Below are 15,358 nucleotides of genomic sequence, written 5' to 3'. Positions count from 1 at the left end.
GTGTAAGATTTCATTAAATTGAAAATTTTTGCAGAAGGGTCATTATATCACCACTTGCCTGGTTCAAACAGCTTTCCTAACAACAGAATCCATTAAAAGTGGTGTTTCAAAAACTACCCTGTCTCTGCATCCCAACAGGTTTCAGAACTTACAACTACATTCTCCTGCCAGTATCACCTACTCGTGTTTGTGGTTTACTACTTACAGTCTAGTTTGTAATCCTGCTGTCCATCACAGACCTTCTGTTTCAGTGTGGGACTGCTCTGTCGTTCTGCCCAGCTTACGTCCAGTTATGAATTAAAATGACTTCAGTATCTTCTATTTTCATCCTACTGGCAATAGAAATTTAAGTTTCACATTAGAGCTGGATGACTTTCACATGAGCATTGACATAGCCACCTGCCTCTAGTGGTAGCAGGGACTTCCTCATACAAATCTAGAGAATGAATGTATTGGCATGGGAATGCTAAAGGAATATTTTTCAAAAAAACATTTATCAAAAGAAATTTAAAAAAATCTAAATTCTTTATAGGCAGAGCAAAAACTGATTCATACTGGTAGGGAAAGAAAAGTACGCAATGCATTTAGTCATAACTAGAAAGAAAGCTCAAAAACTACATTTGGACAGAAAGAAGCTATGCAGTCAGACCAAAACCTATTCACAGAAAATACTGAGCAAAGAATTTTCACTACCGAATATGTAAGAAAGGCTCCCTAGCCTAACTTGTTGTCCCTTGCATTCATTATTGAGAAACCATTTCTCTCTGATGGAATATAGATGCCACCTATCTTTGACCACATGTTAAATTTAAAAATAATTCACCTTGTGCTTTTTGTCATTTACGTCAGATGGGACACTCCTCAGTTAGGAAACCGCATAAACATCCAGAAAAGTACCTCATCATTTTTTCAATGTCTTTGCTTAACTTCTGCAACAACACCTGTACAATAAAAATTACATTTTTTAGGGTGTGAACATACTGGAATTACTGCTAATTACATAGAGCAGATTGTCTTGTAATTCCCTTATGGTTCTCATCATCTGCTCTGTCAGCATTGCCCCTCAATATATACTTAAAACTGAAGGCATTTTAAGTCAGATGCTATCTTGAGGTTCTGAGTTTGCAAGCACCTTGAATAAAGGGATCCTAATCCAAAACTGGGGCTCCAACATCTTGTGAAAATAATTCAAATCATACACAGAATCGGCAAATAGAGATAGACGGGAAGTTTGTTTGCTAAGTATTATGACTTATATTAGCCAATTTGCTCCAAAAGGCACAGCTTGCATAAAAGCTTCCTCACTGATCAGTACACATGAATCTCTCAAAAAATTGAGAATCGTGCCTGCTTCTGTCCACAGTATCACAGATACTAGAGGCAAATGTTAATGCTATGCAGCAGTATTCTAGCCTGAGTCATCAAACTCGTAAGACTGCACTTTGCTCTGCCAGTTTTTGCTCTTTGTAAGAGCACACTCTTATTACACTGTGTACTAGTCCTCCTGTTTCACATTTATTCTTTGAACACCAGTCATTATTGTCTAGATAGATGTTAGTATTAGCTTTAGCAATCAGTCAGCTGTAAAACACTAATACATTAACAAGCCCATAGTGAGGAGATGCACGCTCTTCTGACTATCAACATACTTGCTGCAGAGTATCTTTTATATAAAGAGGTCTGTACTCAAAGATCTAGGAGCCTGAGGCTGTGCCCACTCATGGGTCTGTTGTTTCTTGATATATCCCTGCAGGTTTACTACAACTTGCTGAAGTTGATGCACAACAGAAGACCTACACCTTTAGGCTGAAGGCTATTCTCCCTTACAACCTATGCTTGTCCAACTGAAAACACTATCATTGCACTCATGCTGTAACAAAATTTGACCTTCTAGGATGAACTAGGGTGAAGCGTCGCTACTATTTTTTAGGGGAAATTTGAACTTGAGGCTGACCTGTAAAATGAATGTAGTAGGATGCCTAACAAGATAAGCTCTTTTGATGCCCTATTTTAGCTTCAGTTATCTTGATCTTCTGCCTCCCACAGCTCTTCAGTAAGGCAGAAGCCTATATGTCACTGTGGTAAATTGTGGGAGAGAGAGGGAAAAGGGAGTTCACAGCCTTGCTGCACAAAGTTATAAATTTGTTTATTCTTGATCAAAGATTCTAGGGTTTTTCCCTTCACCTAAAGTCTCTCAGATATAATTTCTTTTTTTTTTTTTTTTTAGCTTAGTATTTTCAGGTGATACATACTGGGAATAAGAAACATTCCAGCTATATCCAAATGAAAATGGTAATTCAGGAACACCTACTATGACCACTAGATGACAGTTTCACCTCACCCTATGAAAAACACTGGATTCTAGTGACTCATTTTCCTACATGTGGAGCTTCATTTGTGACAGGATGTTCTCACCAAAACAAGGCATTTTCCCATGCATGACACCACTGAGTAATAAGTCAATTCTAAGTAAAATGAACAAAAATTACGTACTATGCACCAACAAGTTCATTCAGAAATCGCTGGAGATACCTCCATGGTATATGCAACACTCAAACGTGCAATGTTAAGTAGGTTCTGAGGCTATGGAGAAGAGAACAGACAAAAACCAGTGGGATCTCTAGGGCTGTGTAGTAAAAGGCAAATTGGGAAGAAGATGAGGGAGTGATTAGTGGGAATTTCAAGGGCTACCATTAGGAACAGGAGTTCCTCTCCTTTTTCAGCACTCCACCTTCTCAGTGGGAAGGCTCATTCTTCATCATAGGGATCAAAATCTGCCTACTACTTGGGGTCCACAGAGCAGCGAATTCCCTCCTGCGGCCCCCACTGTTCCCATACCTCCTGGGCTGCTCTTTCAAGACAGGAAGTAAGTGGGTGTGAGGTCCCAGCAGAAAGCCAGCAAAGGACAGGGACATCTGGGCTGGTTAGTCCTGCTGCTGGTATGACCAAACCTGCAGGTTTGCAGTAGAAACCTTAGGAGAGGTTCCACATGTTCAGTAAAAGCAATCCCCTCACTTCCATGGACCCCTGGCCTCAGCATGGATAGCAGTAGAGCAAAATATCATCTGCTCCAGTGGTTGCTCTATTTAGAAAATTGGTCTTTATATTCTAGACAAAATAAACATCTAAAGCCAGCTTTGTCCAAATTTCCTCCTCTTCTCCCTTGTGTGCCGCTCACCTGTAACCCAGAAAATTACACAGCTCTTGACAAGGCGGGATCCCTTTATGGGATCTTTTGGCATCACATGAGAGTTGATATCAAACTTAATCTCCAATTTGGGGAGAGGAACAGGAAATGGGTGAGAGGTCATTGCACACCAGCCCAGTGGGTAAGAGTGATCAAAACCTGATGGAAAACATCATGGAGAAAGAATGCCATGGCCACACTTTCTTATTCCATGAAGGATTAAGCTGGGAAGGGGCTTGTAAACTAAGGAGAGTTGATGCTGGCCCTACCTTTTAAATGTAGAACCTATGTATTACCACTCTGCTATGCGAGGCCTTTCTTGAGAAAACCCTACAAAACATGGCCAAGAATTTCTGATCACAGGAAAACATAGGCATACACACCTGCCAGAAACATTTATTTCACCAGTTCTTTGCCTCTTCCCCTGTACCTTTATGGCACTCTCACAGTAAGAACCGGGGACTAAATACTTTTTTAAAGTTTGCATCCCGTCACTTCAATCCCGTTCACATTTCTGATGAGTAACTACTTCCCATCCTCGGTTCAATCTGCCCATCTCTGCTTTTTTCCTCTCTCTCCACTTCTCTGCAAGCTTATACTTATCGCTATAACAACCAAGGTCTGCTAATTTTGTTATTTGCCCCATGGAGGGTTGGAAACGGAAAAGCGTAGAGGGCCCCACCTGCAGGGAGGAGCAGACAGGACAGGTGACCCAAAACTGACCAACAGGGTATTCCATCCCATCTGCCCCATGTTCAGTATAAAAGCGGAGGGATCGAAGGGTCAGCTCTTTCTTCAGTGGCTGACGGCTGAGGAGGACCCTGTCTGTTCATCTGCCTTTTATCCGGATCTGTGCATTCCTGACTCCAGATCCGGAATCCAGTTCCCACCCATCGCTGAGTCCAGTCTGGGACTTCCCCAGTGCCCGCTGGTGATGTCACCCTGGGAGCTTGATATGGTTTTGTATACATTGTATCTATTTCATTATTTCCTTTTTATGTTATTATTAATATTTCATTAAAGTAGTTTTATTCCTTCTAAACTCGTATATCTCTATATCTCTCCTTCTCCTCTCTGTGTGCGAGAGGTGGGGGGAAAGCATTTGTTGCCGGTCATTGGCCAATTCAGCCAAAACCACTACAAAGGGTCTGGCAGTATGATGTGAAAAGCTGTTTATCCAAACACAAACCAAACAGATGTCTAGGCATGGACTAGTGCGATCCATCTTGCTCCCTGGGATGCTGTTTCAGGAAAGGGAAGTAGGTGTGTGTGAGGTCTCAGTGAAGAACAGGGACATCTGGGCTAGCTAGTCCTGTTGCTGGTAGGACCAGCATAGATCCACAGTAGGAACATTAGGAGAGGTTGTATGATCATGACTTATAGATGACTGACTGTAGGAACATGCTTTTTAGGAGTATTTACCACTGGATGCAGTGCAGTGCAGCCGCCTCTTTCCAGCTCCAGGACTCGCATTGCAGGAAAGCAACTCAGCACATTACAAATATGCTATCAAGGTGAATCTGATGTAGGGAATATCCAAATCAAGAGGACGCTGCAAATGTAGGAGCTGCTAGTGCCACAGCAAAGCAGCATGGGAGGTGATAAACACATGAGGTTTTTTAAATATCCCTCTTTACCTCATTGATCGAATTATGTTGATGTAAGTAGGCAGTCATGGCTCTCTGGGCTTAGTGTCAGTATTTCAGAATGCTGTATAAGAATAATAATATTGCTTTGCCTTTCAGTAAACAATTCCTAGCCAAAGATCTTATAGCACTTCACCATTACTTATAAATTTAACCTTATTAATCTCCTCTGAATCATCCTCAGTATTTTAAATTCAAAATCAAAATATCATCAATATTTTAAATAGACAAGAACATGAAGGAAAGAAGGATTCAGTGATTTGCACACAATCACCAAGAACCACACTTTGCCTGTTCAAAAATCAGGACAGATCAACTGCAACATCCTCCTTAAAAAAAAGCTACCAATACTTTAATAAACATAGGCAAATTTCTTCATCTCTAGGAGCCTCACTTTTCCCTTAGGTAAAACAGGATAATGATACTGACCTACTTTGTGTAGCGCATGGTCTTCTACTTTTGCTAGATGCTGTGTAAAAACTAAGTATTACTTTTATCATCGAAGTGAAGTCACCTCTGAGTCTGAACACAGAAAGCTGTGAAAACTGCAAAATTTATCTAACAGTTACAGAATAGAAAATGAAAACTGTAACACCAAATTGAAACTGCCAAATTGAGTTTAGAAGGGCAAGCTGTCCTTCACCCCCATATTTGCACCATGTCATGGAAGTGTGTATAACGTCCTTACAGAGAATACTGAGTTTTTAAAGGACGAAATGTTAATGTCATTTGGTATTTGATTTAAGATGTCACCTAGCAGCAAATTAATCACTGCCCTTTGTCTGTTTATTAGATAATACTTTCCAAAGGACACTGTTTTTCGTTTGCTTGTTTGTTTTCCCATGGTCTCCTCACTTCACACTGACCAGTGCCCAGCAGTGGTTTAGCTGTACAAGCTGATGAACTCATGCCCTAAAGTGGAAAGGTTACACAAGATTCAGATGCTAACATTCCCAAGGCTGAAAATCTACAAACGCTGCCATATGTATGTGGGGGTGGGAGGATGGATTTCAAAAAAACTAGGAAAAAACCTGCAAAAACAATGTATAGCATTGGGATTTTGGTTCTCCATCATGTGCTTTCAAGCTCTATTGCAGAAGCTGAAAGTGTGCTTTTTCTTTTTATAATTGATATCTGTAACCACAGAACAGGACACATAAAATCACTTATACGACCATATGACAGTGAAAAAGGGTTCTAAGGAACTAAAATAGAGTAGGATAATTAGAAAGAATTCTTAGGTATTATTCCAAGTAAATGTATGCCCTCCTTGCTTTAATCCTCACATGTCATCATAAGAAGAAAAAAAATTGTAGAAAGGAACAAGTTACTTCTGGGGGGGTAAAGAGGAAAGCAAGTTAATAAAAATTTCCGTGGTGACTTCTCAGCTTATAATGAGATTCCATGAACATTATTCATCTCATAAAGGGGGCAAATCTCAAGTCACATACAGTCCAACATATGATCACTTGATTGCTTTTAATGTAGTAGGATTTTATTTCCATGCCCTGGCTAAAGATTAAAAGAAAACTATTAGGACTGGAGGTGGACAGCAAAACTTTTTTTGATGCCAGCACTTTTTTTCCCCTTTTTCAGACATTCATCCAAAACATGCTTACTTTGGCAGCCTACACAGAGGGCTGTGAAATCATAAAGAGCCACTGTCCAATTCTTACCTCTTCAGGACAGTAGACCAAATCTAATCCTTTCAAACTGCAGCTGTTTTGATCAAAACTAGAAACTCTTCCCCCCCACCACCTTTCTGTGTTTGTGTTGTTGTCTGGACCTGGAGGGGTTCAGGAGATTTTTCACAAGAGCTTTTGAGGTCATTCTTTTACCTGATTTTTAACGACATACAGAAAAAGGTGGTGAGGATTTCTGGGAGGGAGGAAGGGAGAAATGACTTGTGATGTTCAAGAACTTACCTTGAAGAGACTGAATGAATGGTAATAGGGGTAATGAGGCCTTGCCTTTATGCTTCTGGCTCAAATCTGAGGTGACTGAAGATTCCTAACTGCTTTGTTATTGCCCTTGTTTATTACAGTAATGTCTAGGTACTAATCAAGATGGACAAAGATTTAGTAATCGCTATACAAACAGGGAGCTGTAGACAGTCCTTGACCTAAAGAACTCACATTGTAAATAGACATGTCAAACATGACAGAACAGGATGTTATCAGTGATGTTGGAAAGCACGTGCAATTGTGGCAGCTTGTTCAATAATTTAATGCCCAGTTACACCTTCCTGGATCAAAGTTAAGAATATCAAAAAGGGTGGGAGAATACATTGAGAAAGCTCACCTTAAACTGCTAACTCTGTGAGCTGATACGGTCTTCACTGTTTCCATTTCCGTTGCAACATCCTGTAGAAACAAATGCTAAACTTTATGCCATTTAAGTTAATTGCATGTTTGCCATTTAAAAGCTCAAAGCAACAATAACAGCCTAACTTGTTATGAGGACTTTTCTTGGGCAAGTATCAAGGCAGTTAAGTCAAAGGTATGTAAGCCTCACTGCATTCTTACTGTGGAGTGGAGAAAGTAGGCAGCAGATGGAATTTAAGGCATGAAAGATGGGACAGGAATTAACTACAGATACACAATAACTCAAGATTACACTGGCAGGACAGAATTCAGGGTCTGTCCCATCAGCTTGAGCAAGACTAATCAATAGACTGCATATTGTCAGAAATCTAATAATTGCAGGTACATTGAGACAGAATAGGAAGTTATATGTAAATTTGAGTAGAATAATTCCTGCACTAATAATCCCCTGATCTTTGGGTGCATAAAGTACTCCCTTTGAAGTTGTGTTGAAGTACAGGCAGGAATTTAGGAAAGGGAAGACTGTGCAGAAGTTACTTAGGTGAGGATATGAAGTGGATTTCTGTTCCAGGGAGGTTTGTGGCACTTTTTCTGGCATCTTACTCAGATTTTAATACTCTATGAAGTTTAATTTTAGTCAATATAGTCTGATAGACATTAATAGATGATGCTGTAATGCATGTATGAATTGTATTCCCCCTTGATCTGCAATACAAAACCCCCTATTTCTCAGTAATGTGAGAATTTGATCTCACAGGAGAATTGAAAGGCAGCGTAGCTAAAACCTAAAACAAGTAAATTATGTTCTTTGGGGAATCACATCTGGCAGTTTACTAAGGAAATTCAAAAATATAAATATTTACAATAGAAGGTACTCAGATTTCTCATAATATTGTAGCTGATTCCAATTTGGAATACATGCTGTTTTGCTTAAGTTTATTCCATTTGCTTTTGAAATCTGACCCATACTAAACATATAAACATCATTATTTGCTCATCCTTTCTGTCCCTATCCATGCTCCATTATTTTTCTGGGGTTTGTCTTCTATTGGAAATTTCACGTGCTTTTAAGTTTTACCAAAGGATTGCCTTGATAAAAAGCTCTGAATAAAAAAATGCAGATTCCTTGATATTTACAAAACAGATTTGTCCTGTATATATACCATATGTATTTATAAATGTACTGTATGTAACAGTACTATTATTTAACTGCATTACTGGCAAATTTAGAGATCCTAGTGAAAACCAAGGATAAAAGCCTCTTCCTTGTAGAGTTTACAATCTGAGTAGTTAAAATAGGCACAGTGTGGAAGAAAATAACTTCAAGTCTTCATGACAGATGTATACTTTCAATCCTTTTTTACCTCATTCCTTTCATGCATCTCAAAAGAAACCTGCAAACACAGTGAGTTTAATACCCATCGATAAAAAAAAAGCCATCTAGTAATAGGCAGGGTCCAAAGAATGAAGCCATTGTCAGCACAGCTTGACACATCTGCATTAGGAGCTTGCAATAGCATTACTGCATCAGAGCGCCTTGCACCCATGCAAGGAAAATCATAATTAAAACAAACTATAAGGCTCTAACTAGGGCTAGGCAGACTTCAGACTATGCAGAGATTCCCAGCAGCTTTTAAGTGTGCAGATGCTGTCTGGGCCTTCTCTCAATAAGCCTCATTCAGAAGTGTCTACTCAGTGTCTTCAGCTCTCATACAGTCGGGCTACTATCACAGTTTACTGCTTGCCATTTCCAAAGCAGCAGTAGACATAAAAGAAATTATTTGAAACACATTTTTATCAGCTAAAAGTGAGTGAGCCTTACGTTTGGAGCATAGATATATTAGGACGCAGAAGAAAATAAGTTCTGATTTCATCCATTCTGATTTTGTGCCACTTTACCAGTTCACACACTGAGAACCTGATTTTTCACTGGAGGATTCTTCTGAATCAAGTGGAGATATTAGTGTCTGGCCATAGGAGAAAAGTGGGGCTATCACAGAAGGTAGATAAAAACTCACAAAAATGTGAAGCCTGGGGCATTCTGTAGTCTAATGAGGGGTACGCCGTGACATTCATCCTTGGTTCACTGGAAGCTGGAAACTGATGGCACAGGATCAGGTCTCCAGACTACCATCACTATCGGTAACAACTGGAGTGATAATGTGGTCTATTAATCTTACACTGGAGGCAATAGATCAAACAGATACGTGGCAGGCAGTACACTTACAGTAGAGAGGGCAGTCACTTCTAGAGCTTGCCCCTTTTTTAAAGAGACAGCACTGCAGAATGTTTAATTCCTACTCTCTGCAATAAAATTATGAACCCCAGTGCTACCAAAACTGTTGAAAAAACACTTTTTACCAGCTTCCCAAAGAAATATACAATGCCAGCCACAGGCCTAAGTACCTTCCAGGGTCAAAGTTGTGCCAGTCTTACCCAGTCTAACATACATACACTTGATACAGATACCCAAGAGATGTGTGGACAGCTATGCCTTGAAAGCTCAGCTTTCAGAGATTTGAATCAGGCATAAATCTGAAGTCCTAACATATCCTTAAAGTAGCAACAGTTAAACTAGGCATTAAGAAATCATAAATGTATCCTTGTCCTGGCCTCATCTTGTTTGGAATTAATATAACTGTTTTATTGGACAGATCCCTAAATTGCTGCCAAGAGATTTAAATAAGGTCTTGTTATCCACTGAAGCCTCAGGGGTCCAGGAATATAAGCAAAATCTTGTGACTCTCTTTTAGATAGGGGGCTACACTGCTTTCAACAGTCTATCACCTTTTGGACCAGGGTGCTTCTTCTCCTCAGGGACTATTTCATAAATGGTGCGCAGAAGAAAGCACAGCCAGGCAACAAAATCCCAAGGATTTACTGTTTCGGGACTGCATTATGATCAGCAGTCAAGCAGTTCTAAGGTGTGAATTTTAGGTCTAGAGCACAGATCTGACAGATCATCTACAGCTTTGCTGGGATGGGGAATGGCATGTATGATAAATACCACTTCGTCGTGCACTTATATATGAGCAGAGCAGCTCCCACTGTAGCAAGTTCTTCATCCAAGACTGCAGCCACAAGGCACTATGGCAACAGCGACAGCATCTAGCATAACAGTTTTACTCAGTAAATGAGATTCTTAGCCACTGTCTCTAGTGTGCCATATTCAACTGGCTTAATAGCATCTGGTTTCAGAGCATTCATATAGGACATAGCACATTGCTCCCATCCTGTTTCCAACACTTCGCTGTATTCATGCAAAAATAATTCATGGGCTGTTTACTATCTGCCTCACAGCAGCAAGGTTAGGAATGACCTCTCCTGTGGCAAGAGAAAGCTATTGTATAGTCATACCACTGATGTCCAGATTAATGTCTACAGAAACCTGCATCTGAGAGGAAAATGGAAACAAACGGAGGGTTGGGAACATGCAACACATGAACAATGGTTTTGAGAGGAAGAGAAACATACCTAGATCTTAAAACTCCTCTTGGAAGCCAATTTGGAACATGGCTCCAAATTTCCTAGCTGGCATGAATCTCTAGACTGAGCCAAAGCCAACACAGAGCTTTGTGTTCTAGGTCATGCCTTTTGTGTATTCAGTACACAGAATATAAAACGGGGAACTAACTGGTTGTCTCTGTCCACCAGAGATCCCCAGCTATTGGAGACTTTTTCTTTAGACAGTTTTACTCTGTGCCAATGGGTGTCCCAAGACTTGAGGAACCCAAGAACAGGGGAGTTGTATGGGTGGTTTAAAACTGACTATAGCTGTGTGTAAAAGACCCCTTTGGACTTCTGCCAGGTACAGTTCAGGCAATCTGGAGACCCTGCGCCAAGCTGTACAATGCAGGCCTGTGGTGGTTTAAGACCTGAGGCACATGAACACTGCGAGGTTCAAAGGGATGCAGGGAGAAAAAAGCACACAAAGCACAAAGCAGTATCTTACTGTAGCTGTGAGTTCTAGACCCAAGAGTTACTGCCTTGTCTCAGGGAATAACCTGGAGGCATAACCAGCTCTGATCTGTTTGTTTTCATCTCCTCCTGGGAGCCATTATATGATATTAACAAAATAAATAAATTTTAAATAACTCAGTGTGTATGCTTACAACGGAGCGGTTGTTTCTGGCATACCTCAGGGACATTGCACAGTCCTCCACCATTATGAATGAATGAATGGGCCTTAGCTGTACTGCAATAGAGTAATTTGTTTTAATAATGTCTGAATATACACTGAGGTAATATTTGTGCAATCCCTAATAGTGTTCTTAGGGCAGAAATTCACGTATTAAGAGAACAGTGTTTGTTTACATTTAAAGAGCAGTTATGGATAAAAAAGAGGCTCTAAAAATGACACCAGGAGGATCATATTTACTCTCTCCCTGTGGTTTCAGTTCAATCTTGCCTGGTGCACAAGTCAAAGGTGTTTTCTTTCAAATGACAGTTACAGAAACTTCACATGGGATTTGAAAGACATCTGCTTTTTATCCCCCTACGCACAGCCTGCAACTGTATTTAACTGGAGAGCTGGCAGCAAGGAGAGACTCCAGATGCTCATAATCTTCTCAGTCCTTTACAAGAGTCAGTCCTCCTCCTCTTAGAAAAGGAACATTTTGGTTGGTGGTAAGTGAAATCCATATACGTACTAGAAGCACCACAGAAAAAGCACTGTTTTCAGGGTGGGAGTGGGTTTTTTGGTCTGTTTTCTAATGTGAATTCCTTCTCCCATTAAAAAAGGCAGGATGCTTGAGAATGGAAGATTATGCTATGGTCTTCAGGAAAGCCTTCCTGGGGAAGATTCAATAGAGACATGTTGATGCCTTTAAATAAGGTTAAGAACTGAATATTGCATGTTTGTCATTTTTGATTCTACAGAAGTATCCTGGAACCAGTACCTCCACTCAGTCGAATGCTAAGCTGCTCTGACGGCATTTCCTATGCTGGCTTGTTTCTGCAGAGATTCTACCTGTTTCTTTTTAATTTATGACAGCTCCTCGGATGTTTAGTTCTGATTCCAAGAGAAACTATTTTTTAAAAGAACAGATGAAATCTCATTAACAACATAACACACAAATATAAATTGCTGTAGGCCAAGATTTGAAGGCCCAAATTCTCTGTTAATAGCCAACTATTCAGAGTCACTTGATAAAGGTTAATCTGTATTTAATTCTGGCAGAACATCTTGTTTGGTCACACGGTGTTTCAAATCAAAAAAAAAGATCACTTGCTGAGTTTGATGCAGTATATGTATGTTTTTTGGAAGGAACACTGACGACTGCTTTCTGTTCTCCAGGCTACCTGCTTACTACGCTACACCTTCCTTGATGTAGGGATTCGACGCATTTTTTGTTGGAGCCGCTCACTGCATCATAAAGATAGGTATGCTGCTCCTGGATTGCTGCTTCAGCAGTGGTGGAGCTCGTGAGAGCGCTGCAAAAGCATGATGCTGAAGATAAGGTTGAGATGGAATTTCCAGGCTCAGCATAGCAATCAGCTATAGCTGTCTCTCTCTTTCCAAACAACAATATCCCTTCTGGGCAGCAGTTATTGGTGTTTGGCTTTCACTCAGAAGCAAATCTTTGCAAGCTTTGGAAAATTTGAATGTAATAATTTGGCTGCCTTGCAGTTATCTCAAGTGAACAAAAATGTTTTTCATCTGTTAGGAACTTCGTTCAGCTCAAGGCAGTTGAAACATCATGCCAACACTTCACAAACCTTTATGCTTCTCCCTTTAGTATTTTGTTTTGTCAGATTCAGGATGTAGACTCTCTATAGAAACTGCTTAACAAAATGAATAAAATCCAAATGCCTGACACTGCTGTAGAACTCAGTTACACTGGGGGTGACAGGCCCGTATTTCATCTGTACCTGGCACGTTCTGTTAAGGCCACCAACTACCAATAAAAGTCCTTCTTGAGGAAGGAATATTAGTAACATGATTAAAACCCTTGCTGGGTATCACTGAGAGGCAGAGGTAAATTATTCAATTTATACCTGTAATAGAAGGTCCATGATAGTCTACATGACAACATCCATGATATAGAAGAGTTTCATTAATCCCCATTGACAGGAAGATAAATGTCAAAAGAATGATTTTAAAAAATATATTCACTACATAAAAAATACAGAAGAATATAAACCAAGCTCGCTCTTTACAAAAACAAAAAACTTTGGCAATCACTGATAAGTTATAATAATACCCTAAATTTACAGTAAACATTCTTTACTTCATAAAAGTAACAAAGTCATAATATAAAATCTTATCACAAAACTGCGAGCCTGATTTACACAAAGAACCTTATGTTTACATCCTAATTTAGGAGTTTTTTCATGTGCTTACATTTGATCAAAAGCATCAAGCACATTTCTGAACTGGAATCAGGTCTCTCTCAGTAAATATGTCCTCATGTTTTAGAAAAGACCATTGTAGGATTAACATTATAAAAGTGAAAATGAATGCCTTTTGAATATTTTTCAATTGCTTTTTGTTTCCTTACATCTGTGCATGGACAAAACAACTGTATTTTCACTAAGTACATTAGTATACAAAGTGCCATTTTTAAGTTAGGATGGAAAAAGGTGATTCCTACGTCACTGATGAAACCTGTCACTAAATTTGCACCTGTAGAGGCAGTGATACAGAATCATTTTCAATAGAGAAAGCATCATCAAAATTGCTAGAGGGAGCTCCTGAAAACAACATACCTCAGTTATTTTCTGCCAAAGAGACAGCTCAATGCCTATGACAGCAATATGCACATTGTCACTCACTCATTATATCTTAGACTAAATAGTCCTTTAAATTGCTGTCTGCTCTGAGCTGCCCTTATTAAAGGTCCTCTAAAGAATTAATGGGTGGATGTATCTTAAGGCGGCTGTCTGGTATTGTGCAGAGGAAGTACCTGAAAACATATTTAGAAGTACAGTTATAAGTCAGATATATTTCTTCTATGAAGAATGTTCCCCAGAGCTCAGTATTGGGGCCAGTTCAGTTTAATACTTTTACCAATGATCTGGACAAGGGGATCAAGTTCACCCTCATTAAGTTTGCGCATGACACTAAGTTGGGTGGGAGTGTTGATCTGCTTGAGGGTAGGATGGCTCTACAGAGGGATCTGGACAGACTGGATTGATGGTCCGAGACCAATGGTATGAGGTTCAACAAGGCCAAGTTCTGGGTCCTGCACTTGGGTCACAACAACGCCATGCAGCGCTACAGGCTTGGGGAAGAGTGGCTGGAAAGCTGCCTGTCAGGAAAGGACCTGTGGGTGTTGGTCGACTGATGGCTGAATATCAGCCAGCAGCGTGCCCAAGGTGGCCAACAATGCCAGCAGCATCCTGGCCTCTATCAGGAACAGTGTGGTGAGTAGGACTAGGGAAGTGATCGTCCCCCTGTACTCAGCACTGGTGAGGCCCCGCCTCGAGTACTGTGTCCAGTTTTGGGCCCCTCACTACAAGAAAGACATTGAGGTGCTGGAGTGAGTCTAGAGAAGGGCAACAAGCTGGTGAGGGGTCTGGAGAACAAGTCTTATGAGTAGCAGCTGAGGGAACTGGGAGAAAAGGAGGCTGAGGGGAGACTTTATCACTCTCTACAATTACCTGAACGGAGCCTGTAGAGAGGTGGGAGTCAGTCTCTTCTTCCAAGTAACAGGTGATAGGGACAGGAAGAAATGGCCTCAAATTGCACCAGGCAAAGTTTAGACTGGATATTAGGAAAAATCTCTTCACCGAAAGGGCTGTCAAGCATTGGAACACGATGCCCAGGAAGATGGTTGAGTTACCATCCCTGGTGTTATTTAAAAGCCATGTAGATGTGGTGCTTACAGACATGGTTTAATGGTAGTTTTGGCAGTGCTAGGTTAATGGTTGAACTTGGTGATCTTAAAGGTTTTTTCCAACCTAAATGATTCTATCATTCTATAAGAAGAGCATGGAAGCAGTAAGCAGTGCCAGTCCAAAGGGGACAGTGCTAATTGATGCAGGTTTTTAGTATGCTTTAGGCAAAATGGTGTGTACAAGGTCCTACTAAAACAGCAGGTCTGGGTTTGAGAACACTATAATAGCTAAAAATTTCCACTGTTTAATGCAGCTGCTTTAACACAACATTATTGTTGTCAGGTTTTCTTTGATAGCTAGGCTTGACTTAAGGATGTGTGTGTCATCTTTTACGAGAAAAGTAAATTAAGAAGCATAAATAT

This window comes from Rissa tridactyla, chromosome 1, assembly GCF_028500815.1.
Source record: "Rissa tridactyla isolate bRisTri1 chromosome 1, bRisTri1.patW.cur.20221130, whole genome shotgun sequence".
Lineage (NCBI taxonomy): Eukaryota > Metazoa > Chordata > Aves > Charadriiformes > Laridae > Rissa > Rissa tridactyla.
Note: the sequence above shows the minus strand (reverse complement) of the source record.